We start from the raw sequence: 26,816 nt of genomic DNA on the forward strand, positions 1-26,816 counted from the left end.
TCACAGTTGAGAGTGTGCTGCAGGAAAGGCACAGCAGGTCAGGCAGCATCTGAGGAGCAGGAGAATTGACGTTTTGGGCCGGAGCCGTTCATCAGGAATGAGGCTGGAAACTTCACATGGAGAGAGATAAGTGGGAGGACGTAGAGGTGGGGCTCGGGAGAAGTTAGCTGAGAGTGCAGTACGTGGATGGAGGTTGGGGTAAAAGTGGTAGGTCGGAGAGGAGGTTGGGGGACAGGTGGAAGGAGATGGGCAGGTGGGACAGGAAATTAGGATGGTGCTGAGCTGGAAGGTTGGAACAGGAGTAAGGTGGGGGAGGGGAAATGAGGAAACGGGTGAAGTCCACATCGATGCCCTGGGGTTGAAGTGTTCTGAGGCGGAAAATGAGGCATTCTTACTCCAGGCGTCGGGTGGTAAGGCAGCGGTAATGGAGGAGGACCAGGACCTGCATATTCTCGGCTGAATGGGAGGGGGAGTTGAAATGTTCAGCCACGGGACAATGGGGTTGGTTGGTGCGGGTGTCCCAGAGATGGGGCGTTGGGGGCCGGGGAAATGGAAGCCTTGGAGGAGGTGGAGGACGTTGGTGGTGGCCTGAACGTGTGTGGGAGTTCCTGGAACACGAGAATCGGACAGTATCGAGGAAGGTGGAGATGAGTTCGGTTGGGCAGGAGCAGGCTGAGACAATGGGTCGGCCAGGGTGGTCAGGCTTGTAGATCTTGGGAAGAATGTAGAATCAGGCGTTGCAGGGTTCCAGGAGTATGACGTTGGAAGAGGTGGGGTTCTGCATAGTCCCAGAGAGGAGGCGTTGGGGGCCGGGGAAATGGAAGTCCTCGGGTAGGTGGAGGGGGTGTGTGGTGTCCCAAATGTATGTGGAGAGTTCCTGGACCCGGGGATAGGACAGTATCGAGGTACATGCAGATGGGTTCAGTGGTGCAGGAGCAGGCTGAGACGATAGGCAGCCGGGATAGTTAGGCTTGTGGGCCTTGGGTAGGAGTAGAATTGGGCAGTGAGGGGTTCCCGAACTATGAGGTTGGAAGCTGTGGGTGGGAGATTTCCTCAGCTGATGAGATTCTGTTTGGTCTGGGAGATGATGATTTGGTGATGGGGATGAAGTCATGGTCGAGGGGACGGTAAGAGGAGGTGTCTTCGAGTTGGCGCCTGGCTTCAGTGGTGTAGAGGTCAGTGCACCAAACTACCACAACACCCCCTTTGTACGCTGCTCTGATGGCGAACAGTATAATCTCCACTTAAGTGTAAATATCTTTTGGGGTTTACGCTGTGGTTTGTTGTTATTGATATGATTGGTTTACCCTGCACTGAACTGTAATAATTATTGAATACCCTCAGTCATTTATTTACAGTTCAGTGCACTTTACACTGCTCATGTCAATAACTAAAACTTCAGGGTAAACTCAGACAGATATTTAAAGCTCCGTGCAGAATGTGCTACTCATGTCATAAACTAATAATTGTAGGTTAAACGCATACATTTATTTAGTTATTGACATGAGTAGAATACCCTGCACTGAGCTGTAAATAGCTCTCTGAGTTTACCGTGCAGTTTGTAGTTATTGACATAAGTCATATAATCTGCACTGGACTCTAACTAGCTCTCTAACTTTACCCCGTAGTTTGTTTTTATTGACGTGAGCAGTGTAATCTGCACTGAACTGTAAATATCTGCCTGATGTTACACTGTAGTATGTAGTTCTTGACATGAGCAATATACCCTGCACTGAACTGTAAATATCTGTCTGAAGTTACCCTGTATTTTGTCGTTATTGACATGAGGTGTATAACCTCCACTGAATTGTAAATAGTTGTCTGATTTTAACCTGCAGTTTTCAGTTATTGACACGAGCTGTATATACCCTGCGCTGAACTGTAAATAGTTCACTGAGTTTACTCTGTAAATATTTAATTATTGACATGAGCAGTATACCCTGCACTGAACAGTAAATAGCTTTCTGAGTTTATCCGGTAGTTTGTATTTTCTGACATGCGCAGTATAACTTGCACAGAATTAAAAATATCTCTCAAGTTGGCCCCTGTAATTTGAAGTTCTTGACATGAGCAGTATACTCTACCTTGAACTGCAGATAGCTGTCTGAGTTTACCTTACACTTTTTAGGTATTGACATGGTCAGTATACCCCGTTCTGAATTGAAAATAGCTTTCTGCGTTTACCCTGCAGTTTGAAGTTATTGACATGGACGGCGTACCCTGCACTGAAATGTAAATAGATTACTGATTTTACACTGTCCTTATTAGTTATTTAAATAAGTAGGACATTCTGCACTGAACTGTAAACAGCTTTCTGAGATTACCCTGACGTGAGCAGTATATCCTGCGCTGACCTGTAACTATCTGTCAGAGCTTACCTTGTAGTTTGTTGTTATTGACATGAGCTGTATAACCTGCACTGAAATGCAAATAGCTGTCTGAGGTTTACCCAGTAATTATTATTTATTAATATGGGTAGTACATCCTGCACTGAACTGTAAATAGCTGTCTGAGTTACCTTGTAAATTTTTAGTTATTGACATGAGCAATATACCTTACACTGAAGTGTAATTATCTGTCTGAGTTTACCCTGTACGTTTTTAGTTATTAACATGAGCAGTAAACCTTCCAATTAAATGTAAATCCTTGTCTGAGTTTACCATGATGTTTTGTCGTTATTGACATGAGCAGTATATCCTACTCTGAATTGTACATATCTGTCTGAGTTTACGTTGTAGTCCATAGTTATTGACATGAGCAATATACCCTATACTGAACTGTAAATAGCTCTCTGGGTTTGCTCTGTAGTTTGTTATTACTGACATGAGCAAAATAACCTGCACTGAACTTAAATGCCCATATGATTTTACCCTGCAGTTTGTAGTTATTTACATAAGCACTATAAAAGATCTCTGATTTTACAATGTAATTATTAGTCATTGACATGAGCAGTACACCTTGCACTAAACTGTAAATAGTTATATGGGTTTACCCTGTAATTTGGAGTTATTGACATGAGCAGTATAACCTGCACTGAATTGGAAACAGCTGTCTGAGTCATAGAGTCATAAAGATGTGCAGCATGGAATCATACCCTTCGTCCATGCCTACCAGATATCCAAATCCAATCTAGTCTTGCCTGCCAACATGCAGCCCATATCCCTCCCAGCTCTTCCTATTCATATACCCATACAGATGCCTTTTAAATGCTACAATTACACAAGCATGCACCATTTCCTTTGGCAGCACATTACACACACACACACACACAAACCACCCTCTGTGTAAAAAGATTCCCCTTAGATCTCCTTTATATCTTTCCACTCTCACCCTAAACCTGTGCCGTCTAGATCTGGACTCTCTCATCCCAGGGAAATGATCTTGTCTATTTACCCTATCCATGCTCCTCATGATTTTATAAACCTCCATGAGGTCACACTTTAGCCTGTGGCGCTTCAGGGAAAACAGCCCCAGCCTGTTCAGCCTCTCCCCGTAGCCCAAATCCTTCATCATGGCAACATCCTTGTCGATCTTTTCTGAACTCTTTCAAGTTTCACAACATCTTTCCGATAGGAAGGAGATCAGAATTGCATGCAGTATTCCAACAGTGGCCTAACTAATGCCCTGTACAGCTGCAGAATGACTTCCCAACTCCTACACTCAATACTCTGACCAATAAAGGAAAGCATACCAAACACCGCCTTCATTATCCTATCTACCTGGGACTTCATTTTCAAGGGACTATGTACCTACACTCCAAGGTCTCTTTGTTCAGCGACATTCCCCAGGAACTTATCATTAAGTGTATAAGTTCTGCTAAGATTTGCTTTTCCCAAACATAGAACCTCACATTTATCTAAATTAAACTCCACCTGCCACTTCTCAGTCCTTTGGCCCGTTTGATCAATATCCGATTGTAGTACGAGGTAACCGTCTTCGCTATCCACTACACCTCCAATTTTGGTGTTAAAACCAAATAATTTATATAAATGATGGAAAGTAATGGTCCCAGCACCGATCCTTGAGGCACTCCACTGGTCACAGGCCTCAAATCTGAGAAACAACCGTTCAGCACCACCTTCTGTCTTCTTCCTTTAAGGCAGTTCTGTATCCAAATGACGAGTACTCCCTGTATTCCATGAGATTGAATCTTGCTAACCAGTCTCCCACGGGGAACCTTGTCAAACGCCTACCTGAAGTTCATCTAGATCATGTCTACCACTCTGCCCTCATCAATCCTCTTTGTTACTTCTTCAAAAAGCTCAATCAAGTTTGTGACATATAATTTCCCTCGCAAAAAGCCATGTTGACCATGCCAAATCAGTCCTTCCCTTTCCAAATACATTTTCATCTTGTCCCTCAGGATTCCCTCCAACAACTTGCCCATCACCGACGTCAGGCTTACTGTTCTATAGTTCCCTGTCTTGACCTTACTACCTTTCTTAAATAGTGGCAACACGTAGCCAACCTCCAGTCTTCTAGTCCCTCACCTGTGACTATCACTTAACTGTGATATTTGGGGCATTCATCCACAAACTCCATCCACAAACACATCGACCTGGACCCAATATACCAAACACTACAGCGGACAGCTGAAACTGACAACCGGAAGCGGCAGGGACAGACCACTATAAACACCGGAGGAAACATCAAAGAAGCGCTTCGCAGGAGGCTCCCAAGCACTGATGATGTCGCCTTGCCAGGGGACGAAACGTTTACAACAAAAACTTCCAGCTCGGCGAACAGAACCACAGCAACGAGCACCCGAGCTACAAATCTTCGCACAAACTTTGAACTTAACTGTGATATTTACAGTTAAGTAGAGATCATATTGCTCACCTCAGATACCTGCCCTGCCTCAAGTCGGTCAAGTTTTACACTTTCTCTTGGAGGTGCGTCCACATACTAGATCAGAAAATGTTCTAGTAAGCATTAACAAATTCCACTCCATCTAAATCCTTAACACTATGGCTATCCATGTCGATATTTGGAAAGTTAAAACCCCTGCCATTACCATGCTATGTATTCTTACAGATAACTGAGATCTTCTTGCAAATTTGTTTTTGAATTTCCCTCTGACTATAAGGGGTCTATAATGCAATCCCAATAAAGTGATTCTCCCTTCGTATTTCTCAGTTCTGCCCAAATAACTTCCCTGGATGTATTTCCGGGAATATTCTACCTCAGAAGAGCTGTAATGTCTTGTCCATCACTGATCCATGTTTCTGTAATCGCTATGATATCCCAGTCCCACGTTCCTGACGATGGCCTGAGTTCATCTGCCTTCCCTGTTAGCCTTCTTGTATTGACAAAATGCAATTTAATTAATCATCTTACCTTGTTCTCTGCTTTGTCCCTGCCTGCCCTGATTGTTTGACTCACTTCTTTGCTCAACTGTGCCAGACTCAGATTGGTCTTTTTGCTCACTATCTCCCTGGGTCCCAGCTAACCACCGAACAAAGTTAAATCCTCCAGAGCAATACTAGCAAATTTCCCTGCCAGTATAATAGTCCTCTTCCAATTTAAGTGCAAACCATCCTTCTTGTATATGTCACTTCTACCCCAAAAGGGATTGCAATGATCCAGAAATGTGAATCCTTCTCCCATATAACAACTCATCAGCCATGCATTCATCTGCTCTATCCTCCTATTCCTACCTCACTAGCTTTTTGCATCAGGAGTAATCCAGATATTACTGCTCTCGAGGACCTCATTTATAAAATATTGCCGAACTCTGTAATCTATCTTCAGAATCCCAACATTTCCCCTTCTATGTCGTTGGTTCCAATGTGTACAATGACCTGCTGGTCGCTCTCCCCCTTGAGAACATTCTGCAACATTTTTGACATATCTTTGGTCCTGGCACCAGGGAAGTAACGCACCATGCCGATTTATTGCTGTTGGCCACATAAACGTCTTGTAGTTTCTGGTTTGTGGTTCTGATTTCCAGCATCCTTAGATTTTTTTTATTCCGAAATATTTGCTCTCCCCTGAATTGCAACCTCCCGTGGATTTCCAATGTTTCAGGATGTGCGAAATGAATGAGAGTAAACATGGTGCAGACACTTTTAATTAATATAGACTCAAAGCAGAACAGTGAAATACTGTAGTACAAACAATTCCTGACTCTGATACATACTGTGGGAAGGTAACGTTTCTAAATCCCTTGCACATGATCAAAGTAATGCAGGAGAAACCTCACTGAGATATAATTTGATAAAGTGACAGAGAAGGATTAAACAGTCAGATACGCACACTATCAGAGGCAGAGGGAAACAGAAGTGAAACAGAGCTATGTACTGAAATGGATTCAGATCCACGTTAAAGAAGATCCAACAGCTTTACAGCACTAAACATCTCACAGGTAACAGGCACAACAAAAAAACTGCAAATTGTTGACCATTGGTCACAAATGCTCAATAACGTCACTATTGTCAATTTCAAAATCTCCTGTGGAGCCTGCAGCAGGATAGATATCTGAAGTACCGGAGTTAGTGAAAAATCATACAGTTGAAGAAATCCCCAGGAAGTGGGTGATGTCACTGTGCAACTGCCACTGCATGATGACATAGAGCCACAACAGGCCCTTCGGTCCAACCAGTCCATGCCGACCAGATATCCCAACCCAATCTAGTCTCACCTTCCAGCACTTGGCGCATATCACTCCAAATACTTGCTATTCATATACACATCCAGATGCATTTTAAATATTACAAACGTACGTGCCTCCACCACTTCATCTGGCAGCTCATTCCATACACGCACCACCCTCTGAGTGAAAGAACTTGCCACTTAGGTCTCTTTTATAACTTTCACCTCTCATCCTAAACATATGCCCTCTAGTTCTGGACTACCCGACCCCAGGGAAAAACAAAACTTTGTCTATTTATCCAACCCACGCCCCTCATGATTTTATAAACCTCTATAAGCTCACCCCTCAGCCTCTGAAACTCCAGGGAAAACAGCCCCAGCCGATTCAACCTCTCCCTGTAGCTAAAATCCTCCAACTTGGAAACATCCTTGTAAATCTTTTCTGAACTCTTTCAAGTTTCGCAACATCCTTCTGATAGGAAGGAGACCAGAATTTTAAGCAATATTCTAAACGTGGTCTTATTAATACGTTCCAGGAGAAAGTGAGGACTGCAGATGCTGTAGATCAGAGCTAATAATGTGTTGCTGGAAAGGGCTGAAGAAGGGTTCATGCCCGAAACGTCGATTCTCCTGCTCCTTGGATGCTGCCTGACCTGCTGCGCTTTTCCAGCAACACATTATCAGCTCTTATTAATATATTGTACAGCCGCAACATGACCTCCCAACTGCTGTACTCAATACTCGGACCAATATAAGAAAGCACACAAAACATCTTGTTCACTATCCTATCTACCTGAAATTCCAATTTCAAGGGGCTACGAAACTGCACGCCAATGCCTCCTTGTTCAACAACACTCCCCAGGACCTTAACATGAGGTGCATAAGTCCTGCTAAAGTTTGCTTTTCCTAAATGCAGCACGTCACGTTTATCTAAAATAAAATCCTTCTGCCACTTCTCAGCCCATTGGCCCATCTGGTTTAAATCCTGCTGTAACCTGAAGTAACCTTCTTCGTTGTCCACGACACTTCCAAAACATCACCCACAGGAACACAGAGCAGTTGGGTTTGTACAAACCAGGGATCACCAAGGATGGACGGCAGAGTCCCTGAGAGGGGGCAGATACCGATCATATTGGGAAAGATGGCACGATCAATAAATGGGGGCAAATCAATAATTGGGGGCAGATCACCCACACATTGGGAAGGATGGCAGGGTCCCTGAGAGGGACAGATCATCACTTTGGAAAGGATGGCAGGGTGCCCGAGAGGGACAGATCACCCACACAGTGGGAAGGATGGCAGGATCCCTGAGAGAGGGACAGGTCAGCCTCACATTGGGAAGGATGGCAGGACCCCTGAGAGGAGACAGATCACCCACACATTGGGAAGGATTGCTGGATTATTGACCGGCTGCAGATCACCCACACATTGGGAAGGATGGCAGGGCCCTTGAGAGGAGACTGGTCACTCACACGTTGGGAAGGATGGCAGAGTCACTGGGAGGGTGAGGATCACCACATATTGGGAAGAATGGCAGGGTTCCTGAGAAGGGGCAGATCACCCACACATTGGGAAGGATGGCAGGTTCCCTGAGTGGAGACAGATCACCCACACATTGGGAAGGATGGCTGGGTCTTAGAGAGAGGGACAGATCACCAACAGGTTGGAAAGGATGGCAGGAACTCTGAGAGGAAACAGACCAACAACACATACAACCACACATTGGGAAGGATGGAAGGGTCCTGGGAAAGGACAGATCACCCACACATTGGGAACGATGGCAGGATCCATGATCGGAGACAGATGACCCACACATTGGGAAGGATGGCAGGCTGCCTGGGAGGGACAGATCACCCATACGTTGGGAAGGATGACAGTGTTCCTGAGAGGGGACAGATCACCCATACGTTGGGAAGGATGGCTGGGTCCCTGCGAGGGGGCAGATCACTCACACATTGGAAAGGGTGGCAGGGTCTCTGAGAGGGGGCAGATCACTCACTGGTTGGAAGGATGGCAGGGCCCCTGAGAGGGGACAGACCACCCACACATTGGGAAAGATGGCAGGATCCGTGGGAGGAGGCAGATCACCCAGACATTGGGAATGATGGCAGTATCCCAGAGAGAAGACAGATCACCCACACATTGGGAAGGATGGCAGTGTCCGTGATATGTGGCAGATCACTTACACGTTGGGAAGGATGGCACGATCCCTGAGAGGGGACAGATCGCCCACACATTGGGAAGGATGGCAGGGTCTCTGAGAGTGGCAGATCACCCACATATTGGGAAGAATGGCAGGGTCGCTGCGAGGGGGCAGATCACCCACACATTGGGAATGCTGGCAGGATCCGTGGGAGGAGGTAGATCTCCCACACATTGGGAAGGATGGCAGGATCTCTGAGAGGAGACAGATCACCCACACATTGGGAAGGATGGCAGGATCCCAGAGAGGGACAGATCACCGACACATTTGGAAGGATGGCACTGTCCTGAGAGGGACAGATCACCTACACATTGGGAAAGATGGCAGGGTACCTCAGAGGAGACATCTCACCCACACATTGGGAAGGATGGAAGTGTCCTGAGAGGGACAGATCGCCGACGTTTTCGGAGTGATGACAGGTTTCCCGAGAGGTAGCAGAACACCCACACATTGGGAATGATGGCAGGTTCCCTGAGACGTGGCAGCTCACCCACACGGTGAGAAGGATGGCAGTGACCCTGACAGGGGCTGAACACCCAGACATTGGGAATGATGGCAGTGTCCCTAAGAGGAGACAGATCTCCCACACATAGGGAAGAATGGCAGGGTCCCTGCGAGGGGGCCGATCACCCACACATTGGGATAGATGGCACGATCCGTGAGAGTAGACAGATTCCGCACACATTGGGAAGGATGGCAGGATCCCAGAGAGGGACAAATCACCGACACATTGGGAAGGATAGCAGTGTCCTGAGAGCGAAAGATCACCTAAACATTGGGAAGGATGGCAGGATACCTCAGAGGAGACCGCTCACCCACACATTAGGATGGATAGAAGTGTCCTGAGATGGATGGATCGCCTACACATTCGCAGTGATGGCAGGGTTCCCGAGAGGTAGCAAATCACCCACAAATTTGGGAGGATGACAGTGACCTTGACAGGGGCAGAACACCCACACATTGGGAATGAAGGCAGGTTACCTGAGAGGGGGCAGCTCACCCACACATTGAGAAGGATGGCAGTAACCATGACACGGGCAGAACACCCACACATTGGGAATGATGGCAGTGTCCCTGAGAGGGATCTGATCACCCACACATAGGGAAGGATGGCAGGATACATGAGAGGAGTCAGATCACCCACACATTGGGAAGGATGGCAGGATCCGTGAGAGGAGACCGATCACCCACACATTGGGAAGAATGGCAGGATCCTGAGAGGAGCAGATCTTCTACACATTGGGAAGGATGGCAGGATACCTCAGAGGAGACCGCTCACCCACACATTGGGAAGGATGAAAGTGTCCTGAGAGGGACAGATCGCCCTCACTATCGGAGTGATTTCAGGGTTTCCGAGAGGTGGCAGATCACCCACACATCGGAAAGGATGGCTGGGTCTCTGAGAGGGGGCACATTACCCACTCAATGTGAAGAATGGCAAAGAGTCAGAGAGGGGGCAGATCGCTCACACAATGGGAAGGATGGCAGGGTCTCTGAGAGGGGGCAGATCACTCACAGGTTGGGAAGGATGGCAGGATCTCTGAGAGGAGACAGATCACCCACACATTGTGAAGGATGGCAGGATCTCTGAGAGGAGACAGATCACCCACATATTCGGAGTGATGGCAGGGTGCCTGAGAGGTGGCAGATCACCCATATATTTGGAGGTTTGGCAGGATCCATGATCGGAGACAGATCACCCACACATTAGGAAGGATGGCAGTATCCATGAGTGGAGACAGATCACCCTCACATTGGGAAGGATGGCAGGGTACCTGAGAGGGGGCAGATCACCTACACATTGGGAAAGATGGCAGCGTCCCTGAGAGGGGGAAGAACACCAACACATTGAGAAGTATGACAGGGTCCCTGAGAGGGAGAAGATCATCCACACATTGGGAAAGATGGCAGGTTCCCTGAGAGGGGGCAGCTCACCCACACATTGCGAAAAATGGTAATGACCCTGAGAGGTGTAGAACACACAGACATTGGGAATGACGGCAGGATCCCTGAGCGGAAAAAGATCACCCACACATTGAGAAGGATGGCAGTGACCCTGACAGGGGCAGAACACCCAGACATTGGGAATGATGGCAGTGTCCCTGAGAGGGGACTGATCACCCACACATAGGGAAGGATGGCAGGATCCATGAGTGGAGACAGATCACCCACACATTGGGAAGGATGGCAGGATCTCTGAGAGGAGACCGATCACCCACACATTGGGAAGGATGGCAGGATCCTGAGAGGAACAGATCACCTACACATTGGGAAGGATGGCAGGATACCTCAGAGGAGACCGCTCACCCACACATTGGGAAGGATAAAAGTGTCCTGAGAGGGACAGATCGCCCACACATTCGGAGTGATGTCAGGGTTCCAGAGAGGTGGCAGATCACAGACACATTGGTAAGGATGTCAGGTTCCCTGAGAGGAGACAGATCACCCACATATTGGAAAGGATGGCTGGGTCTCTGAGAGGGGGCACATTACCCACTCAATGTGAAGGAATGCAAGGAGTCGGAGAGGGGGCAGATCGCTCACACAATGGGAAGGATGAGGGTCTCTGAGATTGGGAAAGATCACCAATAGGTTGGGAAGGATTGCAGTGTCACTGAGAGGGGGCAGATCACTCACAGGTTGGGAATGATGGCAGGATACCTGAGAGGGGACAGATCACCCACACATTGGGAAGGATGGCAGGATCTCTGAGAGGAGGCAGACCAACCACACGTTGGGAAAGAAGGCAGGATCCGTGGGAGGAGGCATTTCATCTACACATTCGGAGTGATGGCAGGGTGCCTAATAGGGACAGATCACCCATCCGTTGGGAAGGATGGCAGTGTTCCTGAGAGGGGACAGATCACCCACACGTTGGGAAAGATGGCAGGTTCCCTGGGAGGGGGCAGCTCACACACACATTGCGAAGTATGGTAGTGACCCTGAGAGGTGCAGAACACGCAGACATTGGGAATGACGGCAGGATCCCTGAGAGGAGACAGACGACCGAAACATTGGGATGTGTGGCAGGAGCCCTGAGCGGAGAAAGATTACCCATACATTGGGAAGCATGGCAGGATCCGTGGGAGGAGTCAGATCAACCACACATTGGGAAGGATGGCAGGATCCCTGAGAGGGACAAATCACACACACATTGGGAAGGATGGCAGTGTCCCAGAGAGGGACAGATGACCCACCCATTGGGAAGGACGGCAGGGTCCCTGAGAGGTGGCAGATCACCCACGCAATAGGAAGAATGGCAGGTTCTCTGAGAAAGGGCAGCTCACCCACACATTGAGAAGGATGGCACTGACCCTGAGAGGGGACAGATCGCCCACACATTGGGAAGGATGGCAGGATCCCTGAGAGGAGACAGATCACGCACACATTGGGAATGATGTCAGTTTGCCCGAGAGGGGACAGATCACCCACACATTGGGAAGGATGGCAGGATCCCTGTGAAGAGTTAGATCACCTATACAATGGGAAGGATGGCAGGATCCCAGAGAGGGACAGATCACCGACACATTGGGAAGGAATCAGTGTCCTGAGAGGGACAGATCGCCCACACATTCGGACTGATGGCAGGGTTCCCGAGAGGTGGCGGATCACACACACTTTGAGAAGGATGGCAGGTTCCCTGAGACTGGGCAGCTCACCCACACTTTGCGAAGGATGGCAGTGACCCTGACATTGGAAAAACATCCACAGATTGGGAACGATGGCAGAGTCCCTGAGAGGGGACAGATCACCAACACATTGGGAAAAATGGCAGGGTTCATGCAAGGGGGCCGATTACCGACACATTGGGAAGGATGGCAGGATCTTGAGAGGGACAGATCACCTACACATTGGGAAGGATGGCAGAATACCTCAGTGGAGACCGCTCACCCACATATTAGGAAGGATGGAAGTGTCCTGACAGGGGCAGAACACCCAGACATTCGGAATGATGGCAGGGGCCCTGAGAGGGTCAGATCGCCATCACATTGGGAAAGATGGCAGCGTCCTGAGAGGGACAGAGCACCCACACATTGGCAAGGATGGCAGGGACACTGATAGGGGGCAGATCACCCACACATTGAGAAGTATGACAGGGTCCCTGAGAGGGGGCAGATCATCCACAAATTGGGAAGGATGGCAGGTTCCCTGAGAGGGGACAGCTCACCCACACATTGCGAAGGATTGCAGTGTACCTAAGCGGGCAGAAAAAGCAGACATTGGGAATGACGGCAGGAACCCTGAGAGGAGACAGACAACCTAAACATTGGGAAGGGTGGCAGGATACCTGAGCGAAGAAAGATCACCCAGACATTGGGAAGGATAGCAAGATCCGTGGGAGGAGTCAGAGCTCTCACTCAGTGGGAAGGACGGCAGGATCACTGAGAGGGACAGACCACCGACACATTGGGAAGGATGGCAGTATCCTGAGAGGATACAGATCACCCACACATTGGGAAGAATGGCAGGGTCCCTGAGAAGGGCAGATCACCCAGACATTGGGAAGGATGGCAGGATCCCTGAGAGGGGGCAGATCACCCACACATAGGGAAGGATGGAAGGTTCTCTGAGAGAGGGACAGATCACCCACACATTGGGAATGTTGGCAGGGTCCCTGAGAGGGGACAGATCACCCACACATTGGGAAGTGTGGCAGGGTCCCTGAGAGGGGACAGATATCCCACACATTGGGAAGGATAGCAGGGTCCCTGAGAGGGACAGATCGCGATCACATTGGGAAAGATGGCAGCGTCTCTGAGAAGGACAGGGCACACACACATTGGCAAGGATGGCAGGGACCCTGAAAGTGGGCAGATCACCTACACATTGAGATGTATGACAGGGTCCCTGAGAGGGAGCAGATCATCCACACATTGGGAAGGATGGCACGTTCCCTGAGAGGGGGGAGCTCACCCACACATTTCGAAGGATGGCAGTGTCCCTGAGAGGGGCAGAACGCGCAGACATTGGGAATGACGGCAGGATCCCTGAGAGGAGACAGACCACCTAAGCATTGGGAAGGGTGGCAGGATCCCTGAGCGGAGAAAGTTCACCCATACATTGGGAAGGATGGCAAGATCCGTGGGAGGAGTCAGAGCTCCCACTCAGTGGGAAGGATGGCAGGATCACTGAGAGGGACAGATCGCCAACACATGCGGAAGGATGGCAGTGTCCATGAGAGGGGCAGATCACCCAGACATTGGGAAGGATGGCAGGGTCCCTGAGAGGTTGCAGATCACCCACACATTGGGAAGGATGGAAGGTTCTCTGAGAAAGGGCAGCTCACCCACACATTGTGAAGGATGGCAAGGTCGTTGAGAGAAGACAGAGCACCCACACATTGGGAAGGATGGCAGGATCCCTGAGAGGAGACAGATCACCCACACATTGGGAAGGATGGCAGGATCCCTCAGAGGGGGCAGATCACCCACACATAGGGAAGGATGGTAGGATCCATAAGAGGAGACAAATCACCCACGCATTGGGAAGGATGGCACGATCCCTGAGAGGAGACAGATCACCGACACATTGGGATCGATGGTAGGATCCCAGAGAGGGACAGATCACCGACACATTGGAAAGGATGGAGGGTCCTGAGAGAGACAGATCAACTAAACATTGGGAAGGATGGCAGAATACCTCAGGGGAGACCGCTCACCCAGACATTAGGATGGATAGAAGTGTCCTGAGAGGGATGGATAGCCCACACATTCGGAGTGATGGCAGGGTTCCCGAGAGGTAGCAAATCACCCACAAATTTGGGAGGAAGACAGTGACCCTAACACGGGCAGAACACCCACACATTGAATGAAGGCAGGTTCCCGAAGAGGGGGCAGTTCACTCACACATTGAGAAGGATGGCAGTGACCCTGAAAGGGGCAGAACGCCCAGACATTGGGAATGATGGCAGTGACCCAGAGAGGGAACAGATCACCCACACATAGGGAACGACGGCAGGATCCATGAGAGGAGGCAAATCACCCACACATTGGGAAGAATGGCAGGGTCCCAGAGAGGGACAGATCACCACACATTGGGAAGGATGGCACGGTGCCTGAGAGGGGCAGATCTTCCACATATGGCGAAGGATGGCAGGGTATATGAGAGGGGGCAGATCACCCACACATTGCGAACGTTAGCAGGGGATCTGAGAGGGGGCAGATCACCCACACATTGGGAATGATGGCAGGGTTCCTGAGAGGGGACAGATCACCCACATATTGAGAAGTATGACAGGGTCCATGAGAGGGGGCAGGTCATCCACACGTTGTGAAGGATGGCAGTGACCCTGAGACGTTCTGAACACGCAGATATTGGGATTGATGGCAGGATCCTTGAGAGGAGACAGACCACCTAAACATTGGGAAGGGTAGCAGGATCGCTGGGTTGAGAAAGATCACACATACATTGAGAAGGATGGCAGTACCCTGAGAGGGACAGATCACTCAACACATTGGGAAGGATGGAAGTGTCCTGAGAGGGACAGATCGCCCACACATTCGGAGTGATGGCAGGGTTCCCGAGAGGTGGCAGATCGCCCACACATTGGGAAGGATGGCAGGATCCCTCAGAGGGGACAGATCACCCACACAAAGGGAAGGATGGCAGGATCTGTAAGAGGAGACAGAACAACCACACATTGGGAAGGATGGCACGATTCCTGAGAGAAGACAGATCACCCACACATTGGAATCGATGGTAGGATCCCAGAGAGGGACAGATCACCGACACATTGGAAAGGATGGAGGGTCCTGAGAGAGACAGATCAACTAAACATTGGGAAGGATGGCAGAATACCTCAGAGGAGACCGCTCACCCAGACATTAGAATGGATAGAAGTGTCCTGAGAGGGATGGATCGCCCACACATTCGGAGTGATGGCAGGGTTCCCGAGAGGTAGCAAATCACCCACAAATTGTGGAGGATGACAGTGACCCTGACAGGGGCAGAACACCCACACATTGGTAATGAAGGCAGGTTCCCTAAGAGGGGGCAGTCCACCCACACATTGAGAAGGATGGCAGTGACCCTGACAGGGGCAGAACGCCCAGACATTGGGAATGATGGCAGTGACCCTGACAGGGGACAGATCACGCACACATAGGGAACGATGGCAGGATCCATGAGAGGAGACAAATCACCCACACATTGGGAAGAATGGCAGGGTCCCAGAGAGGGACAGATCACACACACACATTGGGAAGGATGGCACGGTGCCTGAGAGGGGGCAGATCTTCCACACATCGCGAAGGATGGCAAGGTATATGAGAGGGGGCAGTTCACCCACACATTGGGAGCGATGGCAGGGGATCTGAGAGGGGGCAGATCAACCACACATTGGGAAGTGTGGCAGGGTGCCTGAGAGGGGACAGATCACCCACACATTGGGAAGGATGGCAGGGTCCCTGAGAGGTGGCAGATCAACCACAGATTTGCAAGGATGGCAGGGTATCTGAGAGGGGGCAGATCACCATCACATTGGGAAAGATGGCAGCTTCCCTCAGAAGGACACACCACCCTCACATCGGCAAGGATGGCAGGGACCCTGTGAGGGGGCAGATCACCTACATATTGAGAAGTATGACAGGGTCCATGAGAGAGGGCAGGTCATCCACACATTGTGAAGGATGGCAGTGACACTGAGACGTGCTGAACACGCAGACATTGGAATTGATGGCAGGATACCTGAGAGGAGACAGACCACCTAAACATTGGGAAGGCTGGCAGAATCCCTGAGCGGAGAAAGATCACCCATACATTGGGAAGGATGGCAGTATCCCTGAGAGGAGACAGAGCACCCACACATTGGGAAGGATGGCAGTGCCCCTGAGAGGCGACAGATCACCCACACATAGGGAACGATGGCAGGATCCATGAGAGAAGACAACTCACCCAGACATTGGGAATGATGGCAGTGACCCTGAGAGGGGACAGATCACCCACACATAGGGAACGATAGCATGATCCATGAGAGCTGACAAATCACCCACACATTGGGAAGGATGGCAGTATCCTGAGAGGGACAGATCACCTACACATTGGGAAGGATTGCAGGATATCTCAGAGGAGACAGTTCACCCACACTTTGGGAAGGATGGAAGTGTCCTGAGAGGAACAGAACGCCCACACATTCGGAGGGATGGCAGGGTTCCCGAGAGGTGGCAGATCACCCACACATTGAGAAGGATTTCAGGTTCCCTGAGACGGGGCAGCTCACCCACACATTGAGAAGGATGGCAGTGACCATGATAGGGGCAGAACACCCACACATTGGGAACGATGACAGTGTCCCTCAGATGGAACAGGTCACGCGCACATAGCGAAGGATGGCAGGATCCGTGAGAGGAGACAGATCACCCACACATTGCGAAGGATGGCACGGTCCCTGAGAGGGGACAGATCTCCCACACATTGCGAAGGATGGCAGGGTATATGAGAGGGGACCCATCACCCACACGTGCGAACGATGGCAGGGTATCTGAGAGGGGGCAGATCACCCACACATTTGCAAGGATGGCAGGGTATCTGAGAGGGGGCAGGTCGCCATCACATTGGGAAAGATGGCAGCGTCCCTGAGAAGGACACACCACCCACACATCGGCAAGAATGGCAGGTACTCTGTGAGGGGGCAGATCAGCTACAAATTGGGAAGGATGGCAGGATCCCTGAGAGGGGGCAGCTCACCCAAACATTGCGAAGGATGGCAGTGACCCTGAGACGTGCTGAACACGCAGACATTGGGATTGACGGCAGGATCCCTGAGAGGAGACAGACCACCTAAACATTGGAAAGGGTGGCAGCATCCCTGAGCGGAGAAAGATCACCCACACATTGGGAAGGATGGCAGGATCCCTGAGAGGAGACAGAGCACCCACCCATTGGGAAGGATGGCAGTGTCCTGAGAGCGACAGATCAACTAAACATTGGGAAGGATGGCAGGATAACTCAGAGGAGACCGCTTACCCACACATTAGGATGGATAGAAGTGTCCTGACAGGATGGATCGCCCACAAATTCGGAGTGATGGCAGGGTTTCCGAGAGGTTGCAAATCACCCACAAATTGGGGGGGATGACAGTGACCCTGAGACGGGGCAGAACACACACACATTGGGAATGATGGCAGGTTCCCTAAGAGGGGGCGATACACCAACACATTGGGAAGGATGGCAGTGACCCTGACAGGGGCAGAATGCCCAGAAATTTGGAATGATGGCAGTGTCCCTGAGACGGGACAGATCACCCACACATAGGGAACGATAGCAGGATCTATGAGAGGAGACAAATCACCCTCACATTACGAAGGATGGCACGGTCCCTGAGAGGGGGCAGATCCCCACACATTGGGAATAATGGCAGGGTCCCTGAGAGGTGGCAGATCACACACACATTGAGAAGGTTGGCACGGTATCAGAGAGAGGGCAGATCGCCATCACATTGGGAAAGATGGCAGTGTCCCCGAGAAGGACACACCACCCACACATCGGCCAGGTTGGCAGGGACCCTGTGAGGGGGCAGACCACCCACACATTGAGAGGTATGACAGCGTACCTGAGAAGGGGCCGCTCACCCACACCTTGCAAAGGCTGGCAGTGCCCCTGAGACGTGCGGAACGCGCAGACATTGGGATTGATGGCAGGATCCCTGAGAGGAGACACAGCACCCACACATTGGGAAGGATGGCAGGATCCCAGAGAGGAACAGATCACAGACACGTTGGGAAGGATGGCAGGGTCCCTGGGAGGTGGCAGATCACCCACACATTGAGATGGATGGCACGGTATCTGAGGGGGGGCTGATCGACATCACATTGGGAAAGATGACAGCGTCCATGAGTGGAGACAGATCACCCACACATTGGCAAGGATGGCAGGGACCCTGAGAGGGGGCAGCTCACCCACACATTGCGAAGGATGGCAGTGACCCTGAGACGTGCTAAACACGCAGACATTGGGATTGATGGCAGGATCCCTGAGAGGAGACAGACTAACTAAACATTCGGAAGGGTAGCAGGATCGCTGGGTGGAGAAAGATCACCCATACATTGAGAAGGATGGCAGTATCCCTGAGAGGAGACAGAGCACCCACACATTGGGAAGGATGGCATGATCCCAGACAGGGACAGATCACAGAAACATTGTTAAGGATGGCAGTACCCTGAGAGGGACAGATCACCCAACACATTCGGAAGGATGGAAGTCTCCTGAGAGGGACAGATCGCCCACACATTCGGAGTGATGGCAGGGTTCCCGAGAGGTGGCAGATCGCCCACACATTGATAAGGATTTTAGGATCCCTGAGACGGGGCAGCTCACCCACACATTGCGAAGGATGGCAGTGACCATGACAGGGGCAGCACACCCACACATTGGGAACGATGGCATTGTCCCTGAGAGGGGACAGATCACGCACACATAGGGAAGAATGGCAGGATCCCTCAGAGGGGACAGATCACCCACACAAAGGGAAGGATGGCAGGATCCGTAAGAGGAGACAGAACAACCACACATTGGGAAGGATGGCACGATTCCTGAGAGAAGACAGATCACCCACACATTGGGATCGATGGTAGGATCCCAGAGAGGGACAGATCACCGACACATTGGAAAGGATGGAGGGTCCTGAGAGAGACAGATCAACTAAACATTGGGAAGGATGGCAGAATACCTCAGGGGAGACCGCTCACCCAGACATTAGGATGGATAGAAGTGTCCTGAGAGGGATGGATCGCCCACACATTCGGAGTGATGGCAGGGTTCCCGAGAGGTAGCAAATCACCCACAAATTGTGGAGGATGACAGTGACCCTGACAGGGGCAGAACACCCACACATTGGTAATGAAGGCAGGTTCCCTAAGAGGGGGTAGTTCACCCACACATTGAGAAGGATGGCAGTGACCATGACAGAGGCAGAATGCCCAGACATTGGGAATGATGGCAGTGACCCTGACAGGGGACAGATCACCCACACATAGGGAACGATGGCAGGATCCATGAGAGGAGACAAATCACCCACACATTGGGAAGAATGGCAGGGTCCCAGAGAGGGACAGATCACACACACACACATTGGGAAGGATGGCACGGTGCCTGAGAGGGGGCAGATCTTCCACACATTGCGAAGGATGGCAAGGTATATGAGAGGGGGCAGTTCACCCACACATTGGGAGCGATGGCAGGGGATCTGAGAGGGGGCAGATCAACCACACATTGGGAAGTGTGGCAGGGTGCCTGAGAGGGGACAGATCACCCACACATTGGGAAGGATGGCAGGGTCCCTGAGAGGTGGCAGATCAACCACACAATTGCAAGGATGGCAGGGTATCTGAGAGGGGGCAGATCGCCACCACATTGGGAAAGATGGCAGCTTCCCTGAGAAGGACACACCACCCACACATCGGCAAGGATGGCAGGGACCCTGTGAGGGGGCAGATCACCTACATATTGAGAAGTATGACAGGGTCCATGAGAGAGGGCAGGTCATCCACACATTGTGAAGGATGGCAGTGACCCTGAGACGTGCTGAACACGCAGACATTTGGATTGATGGCAGGATCCCTGAGAGGAGACAGACCACCTAAACATTGTGAAGGCTGGCAGGATCCCTGAGCGGAGAAAGATCACCCATACATTGGGAAGGATGGCAGTATCCCTGAGAGGAGACAGAGCACCCACACATTGGGAAGGATGGCAGGGTTCCCGTTAGGGGACAGATCACGCACACAGATGGAAGGATGGCAGGATCCATGAGAGGAGACAGATCACCAACACACAGGGAAGGATGTCAGGATCCCTGAGAAGAGACAGATCACCCACACATTGGGAAGGATGGCAGTGCCCCTGAGAGGGTACAGATCGCCAACACATAGGGAACGATGGCAGGATCCATGAGAGAAGACAACTCACCCAGACATTGGGAATGATGGCAGTGTCCCTGAGAGGGGACAGATCACCCACACATAGGGAACGATAGCATGATCCATGAGAGCTGACAAATCACCCACACATTGGGAATGATGGCTGTTTCCCTGAGCGGAGAAAGATCACCCACACATTGGGAAGGATGGCAGGATCCCTGAGAGGAGACAGAGCACCCACCCATTGGGAAGGATGGCAGTGTCCTGAGAGCGGCAGATCAACTAAACATTGGGAAGGATGGCAGGATAACTCAGAGGAGACCGCTTACCCACACATTAGGATGGATAGAAGTGTCCTGACAGGATGGATCGCCCACAAATTCGGAGTGATGGCAGGGTTTCCGAGAGGTTGCAAATCACCCACAAATTGGGGGGGGATGACAGTGACCCTGAGACGGGGCAGAACACACACACATTGGGAATGATGGCAGGTTCCCTAAGAGGGGGCGATACACCAACACATTGGGAAGGATGGCAGTGACCCTGACAGGGGCAGAATGCCCAGAAATTTGGAATGATGGCAGTGTCCCTGAGACGGGACAGATCACCCACACATAGGGAACGATAGCAGGATCTATGAGAGGAGACAAATCACCCTCACATTACGAAGGATGGCACGGTCCCTGAGAGGGGGCAGATCCCCACACATTGGGAATAATGGCAGGGTCCCTGAGAGGTGGCAGATCACACACACATTGAGAAGGTTGGCACGGTATCAGAGAGAGGGCAGATCGCCATCACATTGGGAAAGATGGCAGTGTCCCCGAGAAGGACACACCACCCACACATCGGCCAGGTTGGCAGGGACCCTGTGAGGGGGCAGACCACCCACACATTGAGAGGTATGACAGCGTACCTGAGAAGGGGCCGCTCACCCACACCTTGCAAAGGATGGCAGTGCCCCTGAGACGTGCGGAACGCGCAGACATTGGGATTGATGGCAGGATCCCTGAGAGGAGACACAGCACCCACACATTGGGAAGGATGGCAGGATCCCAGAGAGGAACAGATCACAGACACGTTGGGAAGGATGGCAGGGTCCCTGAGAGGTGGCAGATCACCCACACATTGAGATGGATGGCACGGTATCTGAGGGGGGGCTGATCGACATCACATTGGGAAAGATGACAGCGTCCATGAGTGGAGACAGATCACCCACACATTGGCAAGGATGGCAGGGACCCTGAGAGGGGGCAGCTCACCCACACATTGCGAAGGATGGCAGTGACCCTGAGACGTGCTAAACACGCAGACATTGGGATTGATGGCAGGATCCCTGAGAGGAGACAGACTAACTAAACATTCGGAAGGGTAGCAGGATCGCTGGGTGGAGAAAGATCACCCATACATTGAGAAGGATGGCAGTATCCCTGAGAGGAGACAGAGCACCCACACATTGGGAAGGATGGCATGATCCCAGACAGGGACAGATCACAGAAACATTGTTAAGGATGGCAGTACCCTGAGAGGGACAGATCACCCAACACATTCGGAAGGATGGAAGTCTCCTGAGAGGGACAGATCGCCCACACATTCGGAGTGATGGCAGGGTTCCCGAGAGGTGGCAGATCGCCCACACATTGATAAGGATTTTAGGATCCCTGAGACGGGGCAGCTCACCCACACATTGCGAAGGATGGCAGTGACCATGACAGGGGCAGCACACCCACACATTGGGAACGATGGCATTGTCCCTGAGAGGGGACAGATCACGCACACATAGGGAAGAATGGCAGGATCCCTCAGAGGGGACAGATCACCCACACAAAGGGAAGGATGGCAGGATCCGTAAGAGGAGACAGAACAACCACACATTGGGAAGGATGGCACGATTCCTGAGAGAAGACAGATCACCCACACATTGGGATCGATGGTAGGATCCCAGAGAGGGACAGATCACCGACACATTGGAAAGGATGGAGGGTCCTGAGAGAGACAGATCAACTGAACATTGGGAAGGATGGCAGAATACCTCAGGGGAGACCGCTCACCCAGACATTAGGATGGATAGAAGTGTCCTGAGAGGGATGGATCGCCCACACATTCGGAGTGATGGCAGGGTTCCCGAGAGGTAGCAAATCACCCACAAATTGTGGAGGATGACAGTGACCCTGACAGGGGCAGAACACCCACACATTGGTAATGAAGGCAGGTTCCCTAAGAGGGGGTAGTTCACCCACACATTGAGAAGGATGGCAGTGACCCTGACAGAGGCAGAATACCCAGACATTGGGAATGATGGCAGTGACCCTGACAGGGGACAGATCACCCACACATCGGGAACGATGGCAGGATCCATGAGAGGAGACAAATCACCCACACATTGGGAAGAATGGCAGGGTCCCAGAGAGGGACAGATCACACACACACACATTGGGAAGGATGGCACGGTGCCTGAGAGGGGGCAGATCTTCCACACATTGCGAAGGATGGCAAGGTATATGAGAGGGGGCAGTTCACCCACACATTGGGAGCGATGGCAGGGGATCTGAGAGGGGGCAGATCAACCACACATTGGGAAGTGTGGCAGGGTGCCTGAGAGGGGACAGATCACCCACACATTGGGAAGGATGGCAGGGTCCCTGAGAGGTGGCAGATCAACCACACAATTGCAAGGATGGCAGGGTATCTGAGAGGGGGCAGATCGCCATCACATTGGGAAAGATGGCAGCTTCCCTGAGAAGGACACACCACCCACACATCGGCAAGGATGGCAGGGACCCTGTGAGGGGGCAGATCACCTACATATTGAGAAGTATGACAGGGTCCATGAGAGAGGGCAGGTCATCCACACATTGTGAAGGATGGCAGTGACCCTGAGACGTGCTGAACACGCAGACATTTGGATTGATGGCAGGATCCCTGAGAGGAGACAGACCACCTAAACATTGGGAAGGCTGGCAGGATCCCTGAGCGGAGAAAGATCACCCATACATTGGGAAGGATGGCAGTATCCCTGAGAGGAGACAGAGCACCCACACATTGGGAAGGATGGCAGGGTTCCCGTTAGGGGACAGATCACGCACACAGATGGAAGGATGGCAGGATCCATGAGAGGAGACAGATCACCAACACACAGGGAAGGATGTCAGGATCCCTGAGAAGAGACAGATCACCCACACATTGGAAAGGATGGCAGTGCCCCTGAGAGGGGACAGATCGCCAACACATAGGGAACGATGGCAGGATCCATGAGAGAAGACAACTCACCCAGACATTGGGAATGATGGCAGTGTCCCTGAGAGGGGACAGATCACCCACACATAGGGAACGATAGCATGATCCATGAGAGCAGACAAATCATACACACATTGGGAAGGATGGCAGTATCCCGAGAGGGACAGATCACCTACACATTGGGAAGGATTGCAGGATATCTCAGAGTAGACAGTTCACCCACACTTTGGGAAGGATGGAAGTATCCTGAGAGGAACAGATCGCCCACACATTCGGAGTGATGGCAGTGTTCCCGGGAGGTGGCAGATCACCCACACATTGAGAAGGATTTCAGGTTCCCTGAGAGGGGACAGATCTCCCACACATTGCGAAGGATGGCAGGGTAAATGAGAGGGGACCCATCACCCACACCTGCGAACGATGGCAGGGTAACTGAGAGGGGACAGATCACCCACACATTTGCAAGGATGGTAGGGTATCTGAGAGGGGGCAGATCGCCATCACATTGGGAAAGATGGCAGCGTCCCTGAGAAGGACACACCACCCACACAACGGCAAGGATGGCAGGTACCCTGTGAGGGGGCACATCAGCTACAAATTGGGAGGATGGCAGGTTCCCTGAGAGAGGGCAGCTCACCCACACATTGCGAAGGATGGCAGTGACCCAGAGACATGCTGAACACGCAGACATTGGGATTGACGGCAGGATCCCTGAGAGGAGACAGACCACCTAAACATTGGGAAGGGTGGCAGCATCCCTGAGCGGAGAAAGATCACCCACACATTGGGAAGGATGGCAGGATCCCTGAGAGGTGGCAGATCATACACACATTGAGAAGGTTGGCACGGTATCAGAGAGAGGGCAGATCGCCATCACATTGGGAAAGATGGCAGTGTCCCCGAGAAGGACACACCACCCACACATCGGCCAGGTTGGCAGGGACCCTGTGAGGGGGCAGATCACCCACACATTGAGAAGTATGACAGGGTACCTGAGAAGGGGCCGCTCACCCACACCTTGCGAAGGATGGCAGTGTCCCTGAGAAGTGCGGAACGCGCAGACATTGGGATTGATGGCAGGTTCCATGAGAGGAGACACAGCACCCACACATTGGGAAAGATGGCAGGATCCCAGAGAGGAACAGATCACAGACACGTTTGGAAGGATGGCAGGGTCCCTGAGAGGTGGCAGATCACCCACACATTGAGATGGCTGGCACGGTATCTGAGAGGGGGCTGATCGCCATCACATTGGGAAAGATGACAGCGTCCATGAGTGGAGAGAGATCACCCACACATTGGCAAGGATGGCAGGGACCCTGAGACGTGCTGAACACGCAGACATTGGGATTGATGGCAGGATCCCAGAGAGGAGACAGACCACCTAAACATTCGGAAGGGTAGCAGGATCGCTGGGTGGAGAAAGATCACCCATACATTTAGAAGGATGGCAGTATCCCTGAGAGGAGACAGAGCACCCACACATTGGGAAGGATGGCACGATCCTAGACAGAGACAGATCACAGAAACACTGTTAAGGATGGCTGTACCCTGAGAGGGACAGATCACCCAACACATTGGGAAGGATGGAAGTGTCCTGAGAGGGACAGATCGCCCACACATTGCGAAGAATGGCAGTGACCCTGAGACTTGCTGAACACGCAGACACTGGGATTGACGGCAGGATCCCAGAGAGGACACAGACCACCTCAACATTGGGAAGAATGGCAGAGACCATGACAGGGGCAGAACACCAACACATTGGGAACGATGGCAGTGTACCTGAGAGGGGACAGATCACGAACACATAGGGAAGGATGGCAGGATCCAAGAAAGCAGACAGATCACCCACGCATAGGGAAGGATGTCAGGATCCCTGAGAAGGAAAGATCATCAACAGATTGGGAAGGATAGCAGTGTCTCTGAGAGGAGACAGACCACCCACACATTGGGAAGGATGGCAGGATCCCTGAGAAGGGCCAGCTCACCCACGCATTGCGAAGGATGGCAGTGACCCTGAGACGTGTTGAACACGCAGACATTGGGATTGAAAGCAGGATCCCTGAGAGGAGACACACCACCTAAACATTGGGAAGGATGGCAGTATCCCTGAGAGGAGACAGAGCACCCACACGTTTGGAAGGATGGCAGATTCCCAGAGAGGGACAGATTACCTAAACATTGGGAAGGATGGCAGGATACCTCAGAGGAGACAGCTCACCCACACATGAGGATGGATAGAAGTGTCCTGAGAGGGATGGTTCGCCCACACACTCGCAGTGATGGCAGGGTTCCCGAGAGGTTGCAAATCACACACACATTGGGGGGAATGACAGTGACCCTGACAGGGGCAGAATGCCTAGACGTTGGGAATGATGGCAGTGTCCCTAAGAGGGGACAGATCACCCACACATAGGGAACGAAGCAGGATCCATGAGAGGAGACAAATCACACACACATTGGGAAGGATGGCACGGTCCCTGAGAGGGGGCAGATCTCTCACACATTGCGAGGGATGGCAGGGTATATGAGAGTGGGCAGATCACCCACACATTGCGCTCGAGGGCAGGGTATCTGAGAGGGGGCAGATCACCCACACATTGAGAAGGATGGCACTGTATCAGAGAGAGGGCAGATCGCCATTACATTGGGTAAGGTAGCAGTGTCCCCGAGAAGGACACACGACCCACACATCGGCCAGGTTGGCAGGGACCCTGTGAGGGGGCAGATCACCTACACATTGAGAAGTATAACAGGGTCCCTGAGAGGGGGTAGATCATTCACAAATTGGGAAGGATGGCAAGTTCCCTGAGAGGGGCAGCACACCCACACATTGCGAAGAATGGCAGTGCCTCTGAGACGTGCTGAACGCGCAGAAATTGGGATTGATGGCAGGATCCCTGAGAGGAGACAGAGCACCCACACATTGG

The sequence above is a fragment of the Chiloscyllium plagiosum genome, unplaced genomic scaffold (assembly GCF_037043375.1).
Source record: "Chiloscyllium plagiosum isolate Xiang-an unplaced genomic scaffold, Cpla_swu_hap1 HiC_scaffold_44, whole genome shotgun sequence".
NCBI lineage: Eukaryota > Metazoa > Chordata > Chondrichthyes > Orectolobiformes > Hemiscylliidae > Chiloscyllium > Chiloscyllium plagiosum.